This window comes from Bombus vosnesenskii, unplaced genomic scaffold (assembly GCF_011952255.1).
Source record: "Bombus vosnesenskii isolate JDL3184/JDL3185 unplaced genomic scaffold, Bvos_JDL3184-5_v1.1 scf7180000013314, whole genome shotgun sequence".
Lineage (NCBI taxonomy): Eukaryota > Metazoa > Arthropoda > Insecta > Hymenoptera > Apidae > Bombus > Bombus vosnesenskii.
In genome coordinates this window covers 3,879,535-3,905,528 of record NW_022882960.1, presented here as the reverse complement: position 1 = coordinate 3,905,528, position 25,994 = coordinate 3,879,535, and the positions used below count along the sequence as shown (strand labels likewise).

Genomic DNA, 25,994 nt, shown 5'->3' with positions numbered 1-25,994 from the left:
GACGTTCGAGCATGCATCTCGTACCGTTTCTCGAAATCTGTCAGAAGTTAAACGTAATCGCGTGGCGGATGCACGAATCCGACGTCGAAATAATAATCACACCATGTGAGACGCAGTCACGGTGTAGCCCTATGGTTCGATTTCGCAATTCCACGAGCGTAAAGTGGACCCACTGGACCGGTGGTCAACCGCGAATGGCCAAGCATACAGACATACGGTCTTTCTTGCGCACACCTTTCACAGACCTCCTTGTCCTGCCACGTCCTGTTTTCGTCCTGGCCAACTTGCCTTATCGGCTGTCCGCCTTTGCTCGTTCTCCGATCGCCATTCGCGTCCAGCTCTCGCTCTCCTTGCACGGGCCGCGATAAAACGAAGGTTTTAGCCGTTGCCCGATTCAAGGCCAACCCCTGGACCCCTCTTGGTTACGACCTAAATTATAATTAAACTTATCTGCTACCCAGCACGCGGTAATGAGAAAGGACAAGAAAGTAGTATACAGCGAGGGGGATTCCTCCAGGAGAATCGACTGAATTCAAGATCGGGCGACACCCACGCAATGTTTCAGGATTTTTTCGTGATCGAAAGGAGGATCGTTCGTTGATAGGATCTGAGTTAGAGGTATTTTGTACCGACGACAAGGGGATTGGTAAATTTTCTGTAAATGAGCGTTCGGTGTTGCGTGTAGCTGGAATTGATCGTTGGTGGGTGAATTGTGCAGAGGAACGTGTGAATGCGTGTTTTTATGCGAAGTCTCTTTAGGATTTACGTTGTAAATGGATTTCAATTTATGGTATTTGTTGTATCCGTTGAAGGATTTTCAAGTTCCGTGGTTTTAATAGTCGTGAAATTCAATGTTGCAGTGAATATCATATTATATTGTGTGCTGTTGGCGTCTATGAAAATCGAAATTGTACAGTAAGTGTAGATAAATAATCGGAATTCCTTCTCTTACTTAGATGAAAGAATCATACTTGACTGTAGTTTCTCATTTTAATTTAACGACTGGCAAATTACTATAAACAGACTTCTTGACAGTAATATAATAATGGTTGATAAGATCTGAGTTAGAGGCATTTTATACGGACATTTTATACTGACAGCTGGGGGATTAGCAAATTCTGTAAATGAGCATTTCGTGTTGCACGTACCTGGAGTTGCACGTCGTTGGCTGAATTGTGTAGAGGAACATATGTTTTTACGTTTCTTGAAGTCGTTTTAGAATTTACGTAGCATACAGCTTTAAATTTTTAACATCTGTTGTATCTGTTGAATGATTTTCAAATACTATGGTTTTAATAATCATTTCCAATATTATACTATTTTCAATACTTTAATATTTGGGAAAAATGAAATTATATAAAGTGTATAAATGTACACATCCGCTCTTAGGGCAAATCTTGTTGGAGAACATCTATTATATTTGTTGCAAAATTGATAAAGATCATAAATTTTTAATTTGATACTGTATAGGATAAAGAAAGCATACACTACTGATAGATGAGCAATTTTATCGAAAAAATGTATACAGTTTAAAATTTGTAGTCTGCGCGAAATAACAACTTTTAATTGAAAATAGGAAGCGTCCTTAGAATTTTGAATGGAAATGTATAAAAGGCAAATCCTTTTGAGATTATGGTCAAGAGATAATAATAATTGCTACAAGTAAATTTCTCAGCAGTGATATGATACTACGAAAATTTTACAAAAATTTTAAGAAATGCAGACGTGTGTAACGTAAAGAACAAAATTTTATGAAATATACACATACTTCCAAGCTTCCAAATCATGTTTCAAATCCTACAAAGAGTTAACTAAATATTCGAGATTTACGAAACGAATTAAAATCTCACTTTCGATAGTCTTGAATTGAGCAAGCACGAGTAAGGATCGAAATTAAGCGATTGATGTATGCAACTTTTTGTAGTAGTTACTTGAGTAAGATTGAACGTTAACGATGCTGGTTGCTATGTACGGTAGACGATTCGAGTTGCAACTAAACGACTCTATAAGGTGTCTCTTTTAATAAGCGATTCATTGACGAAAGAAGAATTCATTCGTGAATGATTTAAATAATGGAGATCTTCAAACGAAACATTTTTATATTTTTATATGTTTACAGTTTTGTGTTATGTACTCAGATTTTCACATCTCCGTAAATCTATCCATTTAAATTTACTTAATTTATCTAATTTGTCTACCTATTTATGTTACTTACAAAGATACTTAATTTTCATACAAAAGGACAAATATCATAGTGAGAAGTATCGTACTTCGAATCAAATTTATGATAAATAAAAATACTTTTCTATTAAAACACCATGAAAATGATACACATATTCACAAGAGTATATCAGATATATTCAGAAATATTCAGAATGAAACTACTTCAAAGTTATTTCAAAGAATTTATTTTTTCCAATATCTGATACTGGAAGAGGTTATTGTGAACAGTGAAGTCAAGTTTTGAAGTCTCTAATAAACCTTCGATTTATTTCAGTATTAGCAAATTTAAAAGTCTGAAAATGTGAGAGTAAGGAAATTCAGCGAGAGTTTGAAAACTTAAAGTCTTGGCAATACGAGAATTAACAAGTTTAAATGTTTCGGTTCTGTTAAATTAATAAGTCGAAGAACGAACGTGCTTGAAAATAAACTGCTAATAAAACGCATAATATCCTGCAGATAGGATAAGGAATTTCTTAAACATATACATAAATAAAAAATTTCATCTTTTACGAAATGCATTGTTTAAAAGTAGCCCTGGAGCTAGTTACATCGAACATAGAATTTTTTACTAAAAATATTTAATCCCTGCAAAAAGGGTTAATACAACCGACGATTATCGAATTACACGCAACAATCGAAAATCTTTATCTTTGCCTCTAGATCGAAAGGCTTTGATCAAACGAGCCGATGGAAAGTCCACTTATACGATTTATCGACGGTCCTGGCGAGACACCGTGTGCACGCGTTATGCCAGTTGGACCTGCTACGGTAACCCACTTCGTGGCAGGAGACATTTCTGAAATGTCACACCGACACCGTGGCCGTAAGTTAATGACAGTCGTTGGCGCACGTCGCCGTTTCCCGCGCGGGAGAACCAGCGAGCCAAAGAAACGCTAAGATACAGAGACACGTGTCCGGCAAGAGATCAACGAGAGGAAAAGTACAACCGTGAAAAAAAAAAGGCGGTGACCGCAGTAATCGACGCTGCTGCATTGTGGTTAATTAATTTTTCAATTCGCCGGCCAGCAAGTCGACCCGTAAATCACCGTTTACCACATTCCTTCGCTTGGTTCCGTCGCCTTCGCGATTTTTGTGGGTTTCACGTGTACGTAACTTAGGGCGCCAATTCATGACTACCAAGAACGATTCTGCACGGAGGAATTTTTATTTGGCAATAACATGGTTCTTGGAAATCTGCAGAGCCGTGCGAGAAAATACTCGATTCGTTGTTATTGTAACGATCAGTTGGCTTCGAGCATAATTTATATCCTTCGTTCGAAATTTTTACTTTCTTGCAAAGGTAACAAAAAACACGGTTTGTTAATTACAAAAATTACTCGATGAGATAATCGAAAGGTTTCGGATCAATCGAGCCGCTGCATAGCGATAGTGTAGCTCACTTATTCCGTAAGTTAATTTTATTTGCAAATAAAATCCTACGATCACATCGACTTTTGATGCAAATTTCGACGATCAAAATTAAATTAACAATATGTAATCTTCATATATCTGAAAAACTGAGTGAAAAACTTTTATGAATTGATATGTATACATTCTTGCATAATTTTACAAAGCTATTCAGACAACATAAATTATCCGAAATGATTCACTCGAATATATCATTACGTGTCACAATATCCCAAATTAAGTACAATGCACATTGCACATATCATTACCTACAAATACAATATTTCATTCAAAACCACAAAGTATATTTATTCACGATGCTTTTATATTGAACTATATTATTAACCGCGATTCTATCTCCAAATTAAACAAAATATAGCTTTGATATTTGACGGAAGTTTATTGCGAAGTGTATTAACTCGTGCAACAGATGAGCCGGAAAATGTTACTGATGCCGAGACACATGAATCAGCGTTGTCTCACGGGCAAAATAACGAAAAGAATACGCGGTAGAGACTGTAATGATCTATGATTAAGTGCACAGACTGTGTAATCACTGTTCACAATGAGAGGCTTTCGTTTGGAGGAAGTAATTCGAAGAAGGGAAAGCGCGTTTCGATAGTTAGTGGGCGTTCTTTTGATCGTCGAAAGTGATCGTGATCTGATAGTGACATATTGACATGAAACGCGATTTCATTATCCTTTATTCCATCATTCAGAGCTAAATCGTCGATCAAAATATAACTCATATCGTTTGATACAACTTAAAATAATATTAGTCGATCATGTGAATATCTTTGCAATGTTTTTCGAATAACATGCTGCACGAATGGTTGACTTATACTACTTCCGAAATAAAAGAATTCGGTTTTCCCTTCATACTGTCCCATTAATTATAGGAAATGTATATATATGTTGAATGTATCCAAATTTTAATTTTGTTTAAATAAATATTTGCATGTGCGCATTTGAAAGAGAAATAGTTTTATTTCGTACAAAGAAGATTATGTAAAGAAATCTCTCGTAGATCATTGTTAACTTTGCTTGAAATTGTAGTTAAGTGTCATTAGCACATTGCAAACATTCATATGGCTGTTTATAGCAATTATTTAAATAACTGGACCTGAAGTAAAAATCGGAATTTCCAACCGCGAAAAACAAAGGTATTTCCGTGTTCAAGCGTACAGCTCGTTCACACGGTATATGTCGACGGAAGATTATAATTCTCACCTACAAGTATTTATCGAAATCAGCCGATAAATTCCCATCTGTAATTTGAACCGGAAAATCATTGGAATTCCAATCAGAGAAAAACAAATTACACGCCCCGTATCTTACTCGTGAAACCAGTAAACATCCGTATTCTATTTTTGTAAAACACGTTCGTGTTTCCGTAGAAAATATTTCCTTCATCTATACCATAGAAAATAATTATTGGTTCGAACAATTCGTGTTGCGCTTTTATATTTTACTAAATCTTTTCTGATGAGTAACATTATTCAAAATAACGATTATTTATTATTTCTTTTATTATCAAATTTTTAAATGGTGTATTTTTGGTTATTATCTATATTACTTTTCAATTGGAATAAATTCGTAGAAAAGTGTATTCGATGATTTAGTTTTAGGTACTAGATCTAATTGATCGTAGTTAATTGCTTAATTAATTGCTTCGTGCATTCCAGGCGATTTTCCTGAAGTCGGTTTCTCATAGAAATGCTGTTAGTCTGGTACGCTTAAGCATTGCTAGCATTTCCAGTATTTCTAATAATGTATCCTTTATACTTCTAATATCTGTACATATCTGGTATTCAATATTTTAAAAGTTTGGAATATTTGTAATAGATCGGATATATTTAGTGCTGATGTCTTTAATTCTTCCAATATTTATATATTATAATATACATATTATTATATATTATAAAATGTGTTCAATGTTCCCAATATTTATTCTTCAGCAAGAATTAATATACAAGATAATACTCTAAAGTATCATTTTTGTTTCTTACATTTCAAACATTCCTACACGCATACCTCCTACAATTTCTTATTGCTTGAACTTAGCATGATATTGCTATAGTAATACTATTGTATAGTCACATAAGTCAACGGAAGATTCGAAGAGACTCATATTGTTGTGCCTTGGAGTGTCAACGTTGTTTTGGTTTACTCGGCTCAAAGGTAAACTAACTCCGAGCAAAATATTATCGCTGTTATTTGTAATCGTCAACCGGAGTTACATTCGAACGTTGTATAATAACAACTGTAGTTATAAACAGACGAACGTGCTCTCTAGGACAGTGATCATCATATAGCGAGTCATACAGTCGAATAGCAAGACGATTACGATCGGCATACACTATCTCTGTACCTGTACTTACAGTGATTTCAACCCGTTAACCTACAACTACGGGCATAGCCCGTAGTAGATGATCGAACCAAACATAAATATTACGGGCATAGCCCGTAGTAGATGATCGAACCAAATGTAAATATTACGGGCATGGCCCGTAGTACGATGATCGGGCCAAATATAATATATAATATAATATATAATAGCTTGTTTACATTTTCGGCCCAAAATACTCGAACGTAAATCGTAGGTTAAGGGGTTACTATACACACTGACTGTTACTATTTTATCACTCGGCTATTTAATAAACTAATACATATAGTAAACCACCTCTCTATCAAATATATCAACCAAAATATTCTCATTTTATCTGTTAGAATCTGTATACCAACTTTCGTATGAGAGTTAAATGTTTACTAAACAGAGATGTATGGTGATCCAAAAATCATGTGACCGAAAATATTTGTTGTAACCGTGTATATAATACATCTGATAAGAAATTCACTGTAGATTCATCGCATTTCTTCTCTATTGAACCCAATATTAAATACATCGATAAAAAAAGGTTGAAGTTTCATCGATAAAATCAAGGGAGCATAGTTTCTTTCTCCCGGTTCGGTTGTTTAACTCGTCCAGATGAAAGAGCTCGGTAAACAAAAAATCCAATTTCAGTAGGTTGATTGAAACCGGAATGAAAAACCAAAGGGTCGTCGTTCTTACGTGCCTACACGAAATATTTATCTATTGTGTGCTGCTGTAGTAAAAATGATTGTCGAGCAGGTCAACGACCACCTGATAAAACATCGGGAGGCGTGAAAGATTGAATGTGAACGCATACCATCTACACAAAAACCAGTTTTATCGATTATGAAAGGTGTCTTTAATCTTTATGTGCTACATCAGTGCCATTCACCCTCGCCAGCTATCACATCTGTAATCATAGAAGAATACTATTTGCATTGCTTTTAAAACACTTTTATAACCCCTATAATTTTATTTGAAAAGAAAATCGACATAATTCGGGGTTGTTGTCGAAACACGGTATTCCAAAGGAGATTTTTTATGGCTCGTAAACGACTTTTATACTAATTCATAAATAAATTCAGTACATATTATGTTTAATACTTAATACATGTTGAGTAATGTTTATTGAATTATACATTTTTAGATATTTTATTTTATCTTTACGTTCACTTTGCATAATCTTATATAATTCTGTGTGATACATTTCATTCTCCACATCGTAGTATCTTTAAATTTCCCATAAATATGTAAATATTTGCAGGGTACTCGTTAGGCATTCTGAGAGAAATAAGAGTACTTAGAACACGATATGACCAAAATAAAAGTTTCAATATTTAATTTAAGAACGTAAAGGAATATAAAATTAGCATTAAAATAGAAAAATAAATTTTCCAAGCGCATATTTTATGCAAATGAAGATATGAGAGCAAACCGATAAGCAAATAAAATTTTTCATCAAATATACAGCATTACATGTAATAAGAACGTAAATGATACATAATATATAATATACACCGTACAAAAGAAAGACGCTTTAAATTATAAAAATGAGAAATTTCATTTTATTACAATATACGCAACCTCGAACTTTAATTAATCTTTAATTAAATATACGATTTAACAATCAATTAAGATTTTATTAAATTTTAATTAAAGCCCCAATCTTCAGCTATTGTCAGATATCATCTATAGTCTTTGATATTTTCTATGGCTCAAATTTTCAGTTAATTTATACAATTTATATATTTCAATTTATGTTAGTTTCCGAATTAAAAGAAAAATCGACAGAAAACTCATTTAAGGCGAAAATCGGCGTGGCTAAATTGAGATGAACCAGGCGATGTCGAGAAAAAAAAATATGTTAAACCACAGAGTGTCCAGAATATGATAAAACACATCGTTGGTGGCGTCTGGTCCAGAAACGACGAGTGTTTCTACCGAAAATGAACTTAATCTAGAGAGAACGTTGACGTGAAGTGACAGGTTGACAAGGGCGGAACAGGGTTTCTCTGGAAATGCATAATTCAACGAGGGCACTGTATAACACTTTTATAATTACTTTCCTCTCAGCCGCCAACGAATATTATTCACCGACCTCGTTCTCGGTTCATCGAGAATTATTTTAAGACTCTTACGTCCAGCGTGTTTTCCTTTTTATAGGATCAAGAGGTTGCACCGATCTGTCAACTTGTATTTGAGCGACGAATAATTCGTTCAAAACACGGCTTCTTTTTGCGTGTCACTTATATTTGGAACAAAAGTATATAATCTAGATTCTAGAAAACTGTAATTGCGATAGATTTTAAAATGAACAAAGATATTTTTGTTATAATTGAAAAAGATTAAATGGGAAATAGGAAGAGTTGAAGATCATTTGAAAAACCAGAATATGAATTTTTAAAAAGAATAGAATTACATATCAATATGATATTGACATGTTGGTAGTGAAATTTGAAATTTTATTCTTACGAGGCAATGTTAAAAATTTAAGAGATTGCATTATTTTCTTTTTCTGACGTTTTACCATTGCTGTTTTCTATGCTATACCTGCGAATGTGAAAAAGTGAAAGACATCCAGACAATATGTTGAACTGCCGGTACTTATATATTATCTTATAACTTTCCACCCATCTGTTTTTACTTGATTTATCTTCCCTAAAGAACTCAATTTATAAACAGAAAAATATATAATATCAGTTTAATTATGTAAATTTCATTCTTCATCTTCCACTCAATCTGCCTTCCAAAAATACAGTCTCCTTTCAACACACTTAATTAAAATCATGATTAAATTAATTATTAAATAAGACAAAAAATACAGATCGTACAAAACTGGAGAGATACACCACTTTCTACAAACATTCAATTTTCCAAATTGCTTTGGACATCGATTTACGACATACCAACCATTTTTCTCACAGCACATCTCGTTCACACGAATCGGTCCTATTAAACCGTCTCCCGTAAATGCACGGGATTTATCCACGTCACATCCATCCAGGAAATTCTCTCGTGAAATTCAAGCATCTCCTCTCTTCATCTTTCTCCCTGGTGTCTTCTTTTTCGCCAACTAGATCGTTAAACTTACGAAACTTTCTTTTATGGACGAGCGATCACGCGATCCAGTCACTTCATCGTAGATGGATCGTCGTAATTAGGAGCGTCTGCTTTTGGATCAAACTTTTTCGTTCTATGTCTTGCTCGAGATCGTCTACCGGCATAATATGCCGGTCTAATTGTCGATGCGCCGTTTATATGGAACCGAGCAAACGTGACTTCAATGCACGTTCGAAATTTTCTCTCTCTTTCCTTCTCGCTTTGTAAATTGTTCGAACGAGCTTCTCGTTTTACGGCCAGCACGATCGTGAAACAAATCGTCGAACGAAACACGAGATTAGAAGCCCACGCACGAATTCCCTTTAAAACCAGAGTTTATCGGTGCCTTGTCGAACGAAAGGGAAAGGTCTTCGTCGAAGAGACGACTTGGAATTCTGTGGAAGACTACCTTTGTTCAGATTACCTGTTAACCTTGTGTAATTGGATTTTTCGTGTTCACCGGGTTAAATTATGGCCGATTATTATTTTTCTATTTTGGTAGATAAAATAGGTGTCAGATTTAGAATGCTTGTGATAAATACATACGTTATTTGATAGCTATGTAATAATGTGATGATAAGTATAAATACGCAACAATGGACCAAAGGGTAATATGGACACAGAGTGATGATAATACGGAAAGATATACATATAAACGATAAAAAGTAAAATTTACATTATGGTATTTAGTAGTTAAGATATACCCCTTTCGAAGCGTGACTCCTTTGTCAATGTAAAAGTATGAATTTGCATAAATACGTACAGTCTAATGATAATATATATAATATAATGCTAAGATGGACTAATAAGTATAGGTATGTATCCTTTTCAATCCAAATTAGCTGCTATAGTTCGTTTGAAAAAGGATTAACGACTGGTTTTTAAGATTATTACATGTTAATATTGTTTGAATTTTGGAAATATATTGTCCAAATAATATTGTGATTTAACGAAAATTAAAAGGAAAAAAGAAAGAAATCTACTATTAATTGTATATTTTCTTTTTGATTACAGGATTTATGTTGCGTCTACCACTAAACGTTTATAATGATTTTTGGAAAGAGAAATGTTGATCGTGTTAAGTTAATTAAAGATCACAAATAGTTGAAAAAGTTAATTTAAGTTTTGGCCACTTTTTGATGTTATACAGAATTATATCTAAAAATTCCATTGATATATAAGGAATAATTTCCTTTTCATTAATTGTCTATTATTAATTCTTTGATCATTCCTATCTAACCATACCAATCACAGTAAATGTGGATTTAAGTACAATTTGCAGTCTTGTTAAAAAATTCCATGTACCGTACAAGGCGATATTTCTTTCTTCTTAGTTCTGAATTAAATTACCACCAGTTTCTCTCTCGATGGTTCTACATTTATTCCACGTTTCAGATCAACTTACTCACGAACTATGTTTGCGAACTAAGTACATTAAGTTAATAAACTTGACAAGTCAATTATACAACGTGCGTGAAGTTATTTAAAATGACAAAAGTTAGAAAATATTGCTGAATGAAAAAATTGCAATTAACATTAAAGACTGTATATGTACATATACATTTTACATCAAACATTTTAATTTCTAAGAGAATCGTTTGAAATAAATATAAAAATTAAAGTATTACAAGATAAACAATTTTTAAGTTCGAATTTTCAAAAGCTAGAAACTAAATATAAAATTATTAGTAAGTTTCTAAATTTGGAGATTTCAAAGTTCGAATTTTTTAAACTTATGAACTTTAAGACCACTTAGTCGGGAAGATTTCGAATTCTGATCTTAAAACTCATTCGAAGTTAGTATGTATCAATAAGAAAATGGTTATTTATGTAAATATAAGCAATTTCTAATCACCTGATCCCGGCATTCTCCAGTAAACTAGAAGAATCATAAAGACAGTACAGCGTAAATCTTGTCTGAATAAAACCCAGAAGCACCCAGTTATACCATCGATGCTCGGAACTGTGTTACGGACCTCAAGGCGCCTAATCGTACAGTCTCGCTATTCGCTCGTCACTCCGAGCACTCCCCGACGAGGGAAATGGCATATCGACCAGCCTTTCGAGAAGCTGAACGAAAAGCTCTATTGCGAATCTTATCATCTGTAACTTGTTCAAAACGCAGCATCTAAAGTACGTACTTCGTTATAGAACAATTAATTGATCAAATTTTTAACGACAAGTAATTTTTTCAGCAGTACTTCGTGTGTGTACGACTTTCTATAATATACAAATATATCGATAGGTAAATTATGATATTAGCTCGGATTTCTAGAAACGAAGTACTAAACGTGTATAGTAGTATGTACGTATAAAGAAAATCTGACTACAGAATTTTCCAAATTACTGCAAAGATGATCATTTGAAAAGTTGTAACGAAGCATTACAAATTGTAATTTCTAAAAATTTTACAACCAAACCAATCTTTGCATAATAAATTATATTTCACGCGAGTTAATAATAACTTAACATAGCGGTTGATACAGCTATAAATAATCAATTAAAGGAACAGAACAAAATCGGAGACCCGTTTTTCTTTTCTGTATCTTATTATTTCTCCTTTCGGTATTTGAAATTTATCTCAGGATGACTCGCGGACGGTTGAGTAAATCGCGCGCTCGTCCCTCAAGCTGAATGGGATTTCGAGACCGTCTGTCGAAACCAAACGATCGAATCGCTCTGAACAACTTAACGGAGAGAATTGTGCAGCTTTCAGAAACACTGCCCCACGATGTAGAATAAATACGTCTGTTCGCGGTCTGACGTCGATGTTGTCGGTTGCCAGGGAAAGGAAAAGCATTACGATACGCGGTTCGATGTACGTGATTTGTAACCGAAGCCCAGCTTAAGCCGCCCACCGACCATTTTTCGTCTCTTTATGCCTCGACCATTATCGTTACTCTAACAAACAGAATAAATTCTTTTTACGGGGATTTGTATCGCAGAGGAACGCGTTGGTTAATTGCTAGCTTATAATTTGTCCAGGGCTTGCTGGATCGACGCTGTGATTCCAAAAGCGTTTCGTTCAGATTGCAATATCATTCTTTAATACCATGCTATGTAAATGGTTTGGCAGATAACAAGAGTGGAGTGTTTTTATGAAACAAACGATCGGTAAATGATAAGTTTAGATCGATCGATAGAAAAAGGTAAATTAATTTTTTAATACTCTAACAGACTGACTAAAGTACAGTGGATAAAATATTGGGAAAAGTATTTGCACATTTAGTTCCTTAAAGATAGTTTTATATGAAGAATATGGCTTACGATTAGTATAATAAAAGTAGCAATGAGGTATTATTTTAATTTATTATTATCGGTATAATCGCCTTTTCGAATAAACATTTAAATACACGCAATTTCTTCAAAAGATCGTATTAGTTGATCAAAGAAATTTTCACATAATTCTAGATGCTAGAATTCAGAAGTTGTTTAGAATTCTCTGTAATGGAGCTAATTTGAAGAAGCTGATGGAGTCAGTTTGAGCTGAGCGAAGATAATGAAATTTTTATTATTTAAAGAGATAATATTTATTAAATAGATTTATACTATTTTAATTGAATTGCAATATAAGTTTCTGTTAAATAAATTGATCTTCGTGATAGTTTCTACTACGATTACCACAAGAAGACATTCTGAGAGTGAATAATCGGTATAAATAATTTTCATGCTCACAATAATGTCTTTACAAAGTTCGTTTGCATAACAGCACTATAAGTTACGAATTGATCAAATCCTTCTTTTCAATAATAATTATTATTATTGTTCTTGTTGTTATTGTTATTATTAGTTACTTATGTACGGGCTCACTGATACAGGAAAGATACAATAATAAAAGAGGGACAAATATCTGCCATTAGTAATAATAACAAATCATAAATGGTACGGAAATATCAGGGAATTACGTACTGCATTTCTAACCTTCTTTTAAATACAGAAAGCGATTCGCAAAAGTGGTCTAATCGATGAGCAAGTAAATAAACGTGTTTGGAAACGCGAATAATGCAACTAGTAGAAGCGTAATTGGTTGTACACAGGACGTGTGGAAAATTGGGAATCTTCTGAAAGATCTCGATGGAGCAGTAAGCTTAACAAGCTGTAGAACCTCTGGACAGTGAATTTAATGGTTTACAATTTATCTTAAATTATGAAACTCGATTATTTTGCAATGGAAAACATAAGGCAATCATGAAATGTCTCGTATATGATGTTATTAAAATAACGACGCATCATTTTATAAGGCTAACAACCATCTGTTTTATTTCAAATATTGCATCACATTTATTTAATCATCCGTTCATGCTTCCCTTATAAACGAATTTTCGTCCTCCTGTTCTACTTTCGTTTATGAACGTTTAAGGCAATCATTACACATATCGAATTTTATGAGCCAATCAGAAGCTGATTTTTAATAGCGACAGTAAATCAAGTAAACTTATAATGTAACGTTAACTGTCCGATACGAATGAATAAACGACACAATTAACTTTGAAGTAACGAAATGTTGTTTCGACAAAATATATAAATACCAGAATCTTTTTATCTTTCCAGAAATATTGATTTAACGAATTACATAGAATATAATATTCGTTTAAAAACATTAATTCATTATAAATTTTCTCGCTTTGATTACTTCCCTTGTATTTTACGGTTAATTAGGAGTTAATTGGCAAAATTGTACAGCCTTTGTCATCCTCTATTGCACCAAAATGTGTAGGTACGTTATTGTCTCGAGAACGTATGTATACTTTTTACCGTTTGTCTTGGAACGATACCGATCTAGTTAATTGGGAACATTACCTTGAAATACCTCACATAATTGAATCAAACGGTAATTTGAAACGAATTTAGCTACGCGAAACCATTTGGTTCGTTAAACAAATGTCTTTTATTATCTTTTCAACAGTATGCCAATTTAATCTTCCAACCTATTTGAACAGAACCAACCATTTGGATTCTACGAAAAAGTGGAAATAATCACTAGTGAACACATAATTTTTTAAAATCTACTCTTCCTTCCGGATTTAAATCATAGAAATATCGCCGTCTAAAATTATATAAATATAAATGATATGGCCGTCTCAAAGACAGCCAGTATACAGGAAAGGACATATCCAGAGTTAAATATATGTGTGTATGAGAAATCATTATGAAGAATCATGCCACCCACGTAAGATCTAATTTCTCTCAATTCTAATTAAAGTTGGTTAACAAACGTCTAACTAATAATTTTTAAACGAAATCTATTATTATAATCTTAACGAATCAATGTTAAATAAAATTGCTTAATAAACTATTAAACAATCATTTTCATTCAATTGTAAGTAAAATTCCTCAACAAGTTCTTATAACGAATGATTTCTAAAGAAAATTCCTTAACAGTTACTTAACGAACCATCTTCGACTAAAATCCAAGCAAAATTCCTATCTCTTTATCTTTCATCCAAATAAATAATCTCGCGAAAAAGGTCGGTCTATTTTCATGGCGATCGTTTGTACGAGCATGGTGGACCATTCACACGCTCGAGATCCTTGTACGTCGGTATATAAGGACGTGAACGCGTGCAGATATGCCATCGAAACGAAATTACGCGGAGTTTGTTCCCTGGAGGCTGTTCGAGGAGGATATGCAAGAAGAACGCGGTTTCGAACGTGGCCTCATTAAACCGGTCTGCCACTGTTAGATGCTCGTCCGGCACTTCGAAACGAAAACGCATCCTCCGAGTTCCGTGGCTATCAATTGCTGGTCCATAGGGTCGAACATGATTTCGAAAGGCCGCGTCTTCCTCTTACGGTTCGCCACGCGAGGATAAACTCGTGCATCGTACGACCTCGCGGCTACATTCGCGTATGGATGAATTTCTTGATCATTTCCACCGAGGTGAATGGTTCCTTAAACTCGACTTTATGACGTTTCTCGCGTCTCCTTTGCATATAAATCGAGATGCTTTTCCTTGTTATTTTTCTATTTGGTTTCTTTGAAATAACTTAAAAAGTGGCAAGGGGATAAAATGAAGTGAAAAATATCTCATTGGTGTAACATTTAATATTCGATAAATACTCGTTAACTTTCATACATAACGCTAAGATCCATTATAAATGCACCCTGGTACGTGACCAACGAACTAATACATCGCGACCTCAAGATGCCAACAGTCAAAGAGGAAATAGCAAAATATAGCGACAGATATAGCAAAAGAGTCAACAAACATCGAAACCCCCTAATTACTGGACTACTTGATACGTCGGACCAGATCCGCAGGCTGAAGAGACACTACCCGCTAGACCTAAACGCTAGATTCAATTAGTTATTTAAATTAAATAATATTTACTTATTTACAACATTTACTTAAAAATTATACTTATCTATAATAAGTATTAACTTATTATAAATATTTAGCCATGTCACTACACCACGCCAGAAAAAATTACTGAAAATTCTCTAAATTCTGAAAAAGTTTATATTTTACTATTTGTAGATGAGAAATATAAGTATTCAATTATGATTAAAACATTTCACATTAACGCGATTAGTGAAAATTCATTGATCGCTATTCTATGATCTTTACTTGCAGTAACAATTATTAATTTACCACAGTTTTTAAAATGTTTGCAAGTAAATTCCCATAGCTTTCAAGATTGCGTTTGCTAAGATCAGACTTTCGATAAAGTTCTTCAATTACAGTCATACTCGTATACCGGCCAAACGAAACATCGTATGATCTGAGATTTTGAGTAGAACACTGTGCATTTTATTATTATACAAATTTTTGTTTAAGTCTACTCGTAATTTTTACACAACGGAAAACATAGGTGATTGGAAGTGACAGGCAAATAATTTCACGATTTAACACGCTATAACCGATCCTAAAACCGTAATCTTAAACATAATAGAGTTAAGTTATGTAGAAAACCAGTAAGAAATAATATTAAACGTGTAAGAACGAGGCGTTCGTTGTTATAATCGGAAAACAAACGTATTATTTTACTATCAAATATTGTCGCTTCTTGAGATGGCTTTGGAAGTAACATATAGGCGATATACGATCTAAATTTAGTAGATAGTTATGGAAACCAAGTGTGGTAACGCGATTCACGGTTTACAAGCGACAATTTTGATAACGATGAGTCATACGTTGAGTCTAAGCTGAGAATATTTCGAATGATAGCTAATTTCATATTTTATTCAATACGAGAATCAGAATATTATAAGACAGTAATTAAAAAAATAATCGGCATAAGACATAAACTTTATTGAGTAAATAAATATTTCAACATAATTCAATTTTGATTGATATTTATAATAATTTTTATAGTACGTTTTCTCTTCGGTAATTAAGGATATTAATGATTTCATGTATTTTAAATATGTTGTTGACTGAATGATATATCGCAACTTTCACAAGATTAAGTGCTTTAATAGTTTTTAAATTAAATTTATCTTTAGCATCTCAAATTTATGTGACAATATTTCTTCTTACTAAGATATACAGCGTTGCATTTCAAAATACGATTTCTAGTTTACGACACACGAAATAGAAGAATAAATTTCTCTTTTAACGCTTTAAAACTGAAACAAAATTTTTATTTTAAATTATTCAAGACATTTTCTTACGAGAATATGTAATTGATTTAGAACTTCCGCAACAAATTAACAAATTTTGATACTCGGTGCTTGGATAAAACGAATAAATCGAGAGGTAATCTATAATTTGAAAAAAAATTGTGGCATATACAAGTTTCGAATCATCAAAAATACTCTTCTAGGGAAAAATGAATTTCAACTAAATTCTCGTAGGGAATTTTGAAACTGTAGACTAAACTAAATTTGTAAATCAGTGTAAATAAATATGCGCATAATTTTCATACCGACTATACAATCGGTAAAGAAGAACATAGATCGTTTGCTAGCGCCAGTTGTAAAGCGTCCAATTAACTCACCGGACTACCATCGGTAAAAGAGACGTCTGTAACTTGCAGACTTTCTACTTCTTGCATACTTCTGTTTGCTGGGTATCTCTATTCTTGCGACGACGGCCGCGAGATTCCCTTGTTTTCTGTTTTTCTTATATGGTCAGAACCCTCTATTTAAATAACTGTGGCGAGATCAGAGACCTACTTCTGTACCGGTTAAACGCTAAGCAAAATTTCTATATAATTTACTTTGCTGTGAGCGAATGAAACATTTAATCAATTCTATATCCTTTAAATTATTTCTAAAGATTATTGAAATACATATTATAACACTGATTATAATGTACTTTTGTTTCATTTTGAAATTCATTTTCTTCGAATTATTGTACATCTAAAATAAATTTGCTCATAATATTACTTTGAAATCCACCAGTTCCTTCTTTTTATAATAAAACAAGATAGCTGTCTAACCAGTTACTACAAAACTATATAATTTCAATTTAATCAATATATGTGATATTATTCAAAAATGGAACTTCAATTAAAAAGAAAATTGTTCCGTCCGAGGTAACAAAAGATGAGGATTTTCGTTGATAATTTTATGCCACAGCTTTCGAAGACAAAGGGCTATTTTTGTGTCGAGACATTGAGACTTACGGCGATTTATTTCAGCAATAGTAACAATCTCTTTTACTTTTATGTTCGTCATGTTATCGTGGTTACTCCCGAATGATGTCTTAATTAATTGTAACGATCTGACCGATCGAAGGTCACTCGAAGGAATTTCCACGATTGCTACCTAATCGTTCGAAGCCTCATGTTCGTCCAAATATCGTTCACCAGCTTCCTGCCAAGAGCGACCTGTGCTTCGGGCGCGTGGAAATGCGCGAATGACGATGAATCCAACGAGCTTGCTAATTGGATCTTTCTTGCGCTCGATGACCAGTCAATCAGTATGAATGATTTCGAATTTCCATCTGAGCCCTACCAAACTCTCAAGCGAATCGAGCAAATTAGAATCGCTAGGTTTGTCGTTTCGGAGACAACTTAGAATCGCCTGGTCTATCGACAGTGAACGCCTTCATTGTTACAGAGAGAAATTAGAATCGTATCGAGAAAATCAAATTCGTTTATTCGTCATTATTTGTATTTCATTCTAAGAATCGTCTCGAGAAGCAAACCTTTCGTGCTGCTATTTTCTTGCTGCTACGATCGAGCCATGAGATTTTGAAGCTTCGCTACGCACATTCCCTTCGTTTCGATCGCACATTTTGTGTCTAATATTCCTTTATATTCGTTTGGCGTGCGATAAGTGTAGTGTCTCGAGTGAACGTGCCGAATTCGCGCGCAAGCACAAAAAATTAAAAATGAAATGAAATATTTCACAGATCTTCGTGCAAGGATATACAATATTTACATTTATTTTGTATATTGTAATTTTCAATATCGGTTGCGAGGCACGTTCGACAATAATCATTCCATTTCTCCTTACTTTCTTTATCTTTAACGACATTTTGTATAAAATACTGTTAAGCTTTGAATAATTCAATAGCCATCTGATGACAATCCGTGTAGCTTGAAGATTACTAAATGATTTATGTAATTTAGAGTGCAACTTTTCGTGAATATATTATTCTGAATTATGAATTATGAATGAATTATTATTTTGAAGAAACCGGAAAATTTCTGAATAATTTTATATAATATCCCGGATCTTCAAACCAATTATCGAGTCAGATGCTTGAATGATTATATAATTACGATTTATTATATTTATTTTCGAATGAGGAAGAACTTTATTTATGTGAATTTCTATCTATTTAATTCTTATAAAAATATAATTATTCTATTTTATTTATCGAGTCGCAGCAGCAGCGTTGAAAATGTAATTTTAAGGAAATATCAATATACAATATTTCATGTTATTTCATGAAATATTCTATATTCATCGTTTCTTTTCACGATAGTAATTATTACAATTGTTATTACCATACTTCATTTTTATTACTAAATGATTTTATTTTCATAATAAAAACAATATATCATGGATAATGAAAGTTATCGATTTAAATATTCTCAGTGCCATGAAAATACGATAACAATTTCTTTTACTAAAAAATATTTCGTATAGTTGTAGATCATTATGATGGTAATGACCAACTATTGTAACTAAAATCATGTTTATGTGCTTTCTTAAGACGTTATCGTTTGTTAACTCTTCTTCTTACAGCAAATATTTTAAAAGCAAATAAAAATCAATTATTACAGGCGTACAATAGTTCTTATTACATAAAGTAATTTTATTTGAAATTGAATAAACGGAACTGAATAATTTAATTGAATTTTCTCTTTTAACTTTAAAGACATCCAAAGTATAATAGTACATACTTCTATTCATCCAACCCAGTATATCGACTATCATCTTCTAGTTTTATTTCTAATCATCGACTCTTTCAATCCTAATAAAGTCCGATTTTAAACAAACTTATTTCCAACTTAGAACGAGCTTTATAAACGCTTTTTAACTGTTCCCTGATAGTTTTAGTTTTACGGAATGTTTTATAGTGGCCATTATTGCTTTGACGTTCACGTTTAGGTAGTTATTATCGATTACCGCGAAACGTTCAGGTTGGCAAAGATACGAAGAAAGTTAGGAGGGCAACTTCATCATCGGCCAACACCTTCGATAATTAAAGTTCAAAGCGTTCGAGTGCTAGTTGTAAGTAGACATGCAACGACGTCTGATAATTGCTCGATGATAACAACGTTTGATAAGCGTCTAACAACTGCTACGCGGGTTAGGGCATTAGAAAAATTCGCGTTATCTTAAATTGCGCTTGACCCCTACGAAAGACAAGAATCGCTACTCTTCGGCTACCTCCTGTTTGAAACGTTTTTACAAGCATTGCTCTTCGTCTTGTACTTTTTAATTATCTTGTTGTAACGCGATACGTGAAATACATCCACTTTGTATACCCAGTTTGAATTCTCATTTAGGATATTTGATACTATTCGAAATTGAATAATTCAGTAGCAATTTGATAACGACCAGTGTAATTTAAAGATTGAATGACGAGATCGACCAGGGAAATTATCTGCACTATCTGCATATATCTGCACATATCTGCACTTGATCGTTCATTACGAATTGTGATATACAGTTACAAAATTCTAATATAAAATGATTAGAGTTTCATTAGCTATTATTCCTTAATAAACTTCCATTAATAACAATATGTATAGTAGATATTGGAGAAATACATAAGTATATTATGCAGAACTTTATTCGTACACGCGATATAAGTTTAGCAAATTATTGATGCTTAGAAACATTTAATATTTAATTTATTCAAGAAATTATGTTATTTCTCTTATCGAGATTTCTTGTGATTATGCATATGTTACTTATTAAGGGTTAGTATTTAATTTTAGCAAATTATCGTTGCTTAAGAACATTTAAAGTAATTTATTCCAGAAGTTATGGTATTTTCCACGTAAAAGCTATTTATGACTACATACTACTTATTATTGTATTTTATTGTAATTAATATACTATAAATAACACAGTTCAATTCTATATTCTATGTGATCTAAATGCTTGACGATAATAATGAATGCAAACATGGTAATAATATACCTATTATCATGCTAAAATATTTGCATAATGTTTATGATAATTAAGTAAGAAACGTTCATATAATTTACATACTATTACTTTGCAAAAAATAAGACAATTAGATAGAATAACAAGATTAGAATGACAAAGTTCACAGAAGAATGAATTTTATTTTGTTACAAAATGATAAGTCGATAAATGTATTGCTCATGTTATTATTATGAGAATGTTTCTTAGAATTCATTACAATTAATAAACTGAAAATAGCAAGCACGATTTTATAAATATTGTTCCTTTTACCGATGAATTTGATTGATAAAAATAATCTTTAGTGTTTCTTGTAAAATTACTATTTTTGAGTTTCCTTACTTTCGTAACAATATTATCAAAAATAATAATAATAAAATATTAACAATAGACAGATTCTACATATTCTCTTCCAAGAAAAAAAGATCAACTGATTTTGATGGTAAGTAAGTTTTGAGCAAATGAGCACACTATGATGAATAAGTACTGTCTATTACCGTTAACACATTTATTTAAAAAACTAAAAATAAAATTAGTCAAAATTAATAATAAATAAAAATTAGTAAGAACTAATTCCTAAAAACAAATGGAAGAACATATCTGATCTGTATGTTTCTTCACAAGGAATAAAAATGTATTGATAAGTTAAACTAAATATTTTTGTAGAACTACTACTACAAGCATTTGACCCCGCTATATTATCCGAGATATTTTCCACCTAATCGTTTTTTTTTATCACTAAAAGCTTTTTAAAGTTTCACGATAATACGAAGCAGTTGTTCCGAATATTCTTTACGATGCTAGTTTTCTAAAAACATTATATTATTTTGTTTATTGGAAAAGTGAAGTTACGACGTAAAACTTCGAAGACCATAGGAGGGTCAAACATGTAAAGTATAAAATATATTGTCTATAGCACTCACCCTTGCAGCGGAAATGAAGTATCGTCCATTTTCCTTCTTTTTTCCCACTGCAACCATCTGCAACATCATAAGGAATATACACGTACATAAGCGCGTTCTTACATTCTGTAAGCAGACGAGAAAGTTGATGAAAAATGCCTAACTCGAAATTTAACCTGTGATTATGATTGTTCTTACAAATAGCTCAAGGAAATTCCAATATCAATTGATTTCAAACTCGAGTTTAGCAGAAAAATGTTTTGATCGCGCTTCGGTTTACGATTGTAAATTAGTCAATTTCAATTCGTAACACGCACAGTCACAAAACAAAATACATAATGTAATTTAAGTTACAGCATTTGGAATATTGATGCAGGTCTGTTTCTTTATTTGATTTTGCGTGCAATTATTAATTTTGTTTAAAATTAGATATAATAGTCTTTTGGAGAAGCTAACCATTATGAAATAACACAATACGAGGAAATTGTTGTTAGTAATATATTAATTATAAAAAAATATAGATATACAAGCAGCGCCTAATTCTTCTTAATAATGTTTGAAATAATAAGAACACGTAATCTTTATATTATTCCTCACAAAATACAGTTATAACTAATAGCAATAATACAAATACACTAATCTGAAACATGAAATAATTTGTTAACCAACTCTTCGCTCCAATTACTTTTTACATTCTCTCCGACTTTTTGATTAATAAGATATGTAATTCATAAGAGAGCCTCGATAATCGTCCGAGATGTTATCTTCCCGAAAGTTAATAATAAAGTAGCCCTCAAAATTAATTTCGATCATACTGCAACACAGGTAAAATACTTATTAATAACGACACTGCGCTCTCATGTAGATAATTTGGTTTGTACGTGTTTTGAGACACGAACATTCTGCTTCCTTTAATAAAGATGCAGCCATCTTCATAAATCATAATCTTATTTTATCTCGAGTCAAACTTTCTTTTATCTTCTCCACCTTCCTTAAAGTTCATGTTCCAATTTTAGTAGACGAAATAAACGTGTAAATGATTTATTTTCGATATAAGATTCGAATCGACTTACGAATATTTTTCTTTTTTAAACCTTTTAATCAAATACAAACCAATTTGCAATATATCTGGTATCATCCTTTAAAGTAACAAATATTCGATATAAATAAAAATACAGCAGCTGCATCAGCAGTATTTTAATTGCTTATTCATATGATGCCCATCATTTCTATGCATCTATAGCAAATTAAAAAATACAAAGACATCGACTACGCGCATAATAGAAGATATACAAAGTATTCAAATCATAATATCGATTAGAATATTCAACATGTGAAATAAACTTCTATTTATGTTCCATTTCTACAGTTATAGCGGTAGAAATATAGATTTGCATAACCATCCGCGGTCTATCTACTATAGTTATGAATTTAAATTTAGTGGCCACAGAAAATATTAGCATATACTCTTATTTTTCAATAAACCAGTTTTTCATTAAGTTCTATACATTTCGTTCATCAAATATCAAATTTTTCTACTTCTATGAAAATACTACTGAACGATACGAAATGCAACATATTTCGATCGAATTAATTACTATGCAACAGTTATGATAAATACAATGATGTGTCAATAGCAATTTTCGTAGCCACTGTATACCTAATAAATTCTTTCGAAATCAATAAATTGCAACGATATCGATGCCATATCTTCTCAAGACGAGAACCTGTACTTTCTCAAACCCGTTCCAACCATCGCATACCTCGCCATAGGAAACCACTGGAGAATTAAATCAACTTCCGGCGATCGTCGATCCAAATCGTTTCCACGTACCATTACGACAGAATCGGCATCGACATCGATGGATCTCTAGCGGACGTAGCGCGATCGAAGTCCGCCGGGGCTCGTGTTTATTAGCGCGCAACGAGCCTTTTATCGGACACGAAGAAGGCCTCACGGTGCTATATAACTCGATTCGAGGCAGAATCGAGACGAGTTGGGGCGATTCGCTCGCAGGCACGGGCCGCGAGATGGAAGTTCTTTAGGGCGTGGTAGATGCATTATGGATACTGTTTTACGAAGCACGCATCGATGCAACTTCGACCCGCAACCTGGACCCTGTGCTTTTATTTCGCTTCGCGCTCGTCGAGTATACACGCTGCTGATTGCTCGTGCTGCGCGAGCGAGCACGTGGATCCAGCTAATGGAACGTTCTGTGTGCACGTGTTCTCGTTTGCGTGTATCGGGCTACTTCAATTAGAAGATTTTTCGATTCGACCGTGTAGTGCAGGTAACTATACGGATCGTATATTGGTATTGAAATTAATCGAGCTACTCCTTTCCATCGGATTGCGCGTATACCTTCGATCTACGAGGTTCGCGGAAATGGTTGAGTTTGAAGAGGTTTGGAGGGTTTTAACGTAGAATACGGTTGTTGATTTTGTGAAATGAATTGAGTATATTAAATTTGAAAGCTTGTAAGGAAAGATACGATTTTTAGGAAAAGTTGAAATGGTAAATCGAGGAAATTACGTTGGTAGTTGTAGTTCTGGGTCTTTAATGTTAGCTACAGTAGCTACAGAAAGTATTGACGCGCCGTTGTGTCTATTATAGCATTACATACTAATTAACTACGTTCAAGTATTTTAAATTTCGTATAATTTAGTAATATTTTTATATACATACAAAGCTTTTTTACTATGAAAATCAAACATAGAATCAAACAGGTGGCCTAATGTGGAAGATACATGCTTAAATGAATTTTTAAATGGCAATCGTTAAATTATATTCCGTTATGTTAGATCGTGTTGCATTCTTATATCTTCCCTGTCCTTCGAAACATACTGTAGAACTGCATTTACCTCAACTCGTCGGAGGACAAACAGCTCGCGTAATGGGAATTCATTTTTATCATTTTAGGGTATTTGTTATTAAATTTTACGAAGGGGCAGGATCTAACTGCACTAACTTGCAAAATCTCCAATAATCGAATAATCCTACGCATCTCCAAAGCATGTTGACTCATTGTCCGTATGATAAAGGGGGTGATTCTACGGGAAAAAAGAAGTCGAAAATATAAAATAAAAATTTTTCATTTGAGGTTTTGTTTTCGAGAAAATCGACTTTGAATTTTCGCTCGGTACGCGTGCACTTTATCACGTCTTGTTATAACGGATCTCACTGTAAATCGTTGTCTCGATTGACAATCGTTATTTTTTTAATTTTTAAAATTTTTAAATTTTTAAATTTTTAAATCTTTAAATTTTTAAATTTTTAAATTTTTAAATCTTTAAATTTTTAAATTTTTAAATTTTCAAATTTTTAAATTTTTAAATTTTTAAATTTTTAAATTTTTAAATTTTTAAATCTTTAAATTTTAAAATTTTAAAATTTTAAAATTTTTAAAATTTTTAAATTTTATTCTATATTTTTGACTTCTTTTTTCGCGTAGAATCACCCCCTTTCCGCTTGTACCACCAGTTACCAACCACCCTGTATAATTAGAATGGCTCTTTGTTTTGGTAACTGAATAGACATACGTTCGCAAAGGATTAAAAATTCGCAAAACAAGATGGACCAAGATGCAAACTCGATTCCACAGCAGAGTATGAATCCGATATCTCTATATCGGATCGTCGTCGAGTGGCATGGAAACAGAAAGCGGTAGCTATCCGGCAGCAGCTCGGCAGCACGAGAGACAAGATAAATTACCAAGCGTGGACGAGCGCATCCTGATCAGCTGGTAGCTCGGACTTTTGATGGAATCGTGCACGACGCTGGGTCTGACCAGCATCGAATCTAACAGTGAACGTCGCACCATCGAGGCGAGAGGGCTCGAATGCTAATGGCAGATGCGATGCTCGATGCCAGACGAAAACATTCCAGCCGTGCTGAGATCGTCTATCGGCCCGACCCTCTTCGTTAGCGCGACTACAAAGAGTTCAGCCACTCACCGGGCCTAGACCGCGCTTCGCCTTTGTCTAAACCGGACATTTTCACCGGCTGGTCACTTCCTACAAGAACCGTGATTCATTCGTCGGTATTACGTCGACTGGTGCGTATCAGACTAGTATCTTTACAACCGGGGACCGCCCGCGCTTCTACTGGAATGTGCCAACTGCGGACGCTTAGCCTGGCGTAACGGTAGGTTGTCTTTCATTTCTTCTTCCTGGAGCTTTCGAACGGTTCGCTTTGTATAAGATCCATTTGGATGATTTGATTCGGTATGTGGTATCTTCGGTGAACATTTACGAGTTTCTAACAATGACCTGTATGATTAGAACAGCGATGGGTGGCCGCCTACTGCATAAATATTGTACGCCCACTGTTAACGTTTTCGAGGAAAACGGTTAAAATAATTCAATGGTGCTTTGTAATTAAATAAACATGGACGATGGTCCTTGAGGATCTCTATGTACACACTAAGTACAG

The 25,994-nt window shown here is 33.4% G+C and overlaps 2 protein-coding genes across 2 annotated transcripts in view; one reads left to right on the top strand and one right to left on the bottom strand.

Annotated features, from left to right (window-relative positions):
• The window catches only part of LOC117235009 (class A basic helix-loop-helix protein 15-like), a 288,550-nt gene extending 266,936 nt beyond the window's left edge, over positions 1-21,614 (bottom strand). Inside the window, exon 1 of the mRNA XM_033496629.1 lies at positions 21,584-21,614. The gene's annotated coding sequence lies outside the window, so the exon portion shown is untranslated. The remainder of the gene's footprint in view (positions 1-21,583) is intronic.
• The window catches only part of LOC117235010, a 281,666-nt gene that overhangs the window by 213,498 nt on the left and 42,174 nt on the right, over positions 1-25,994 (top strand). The window lies entirely within an intron of this gene.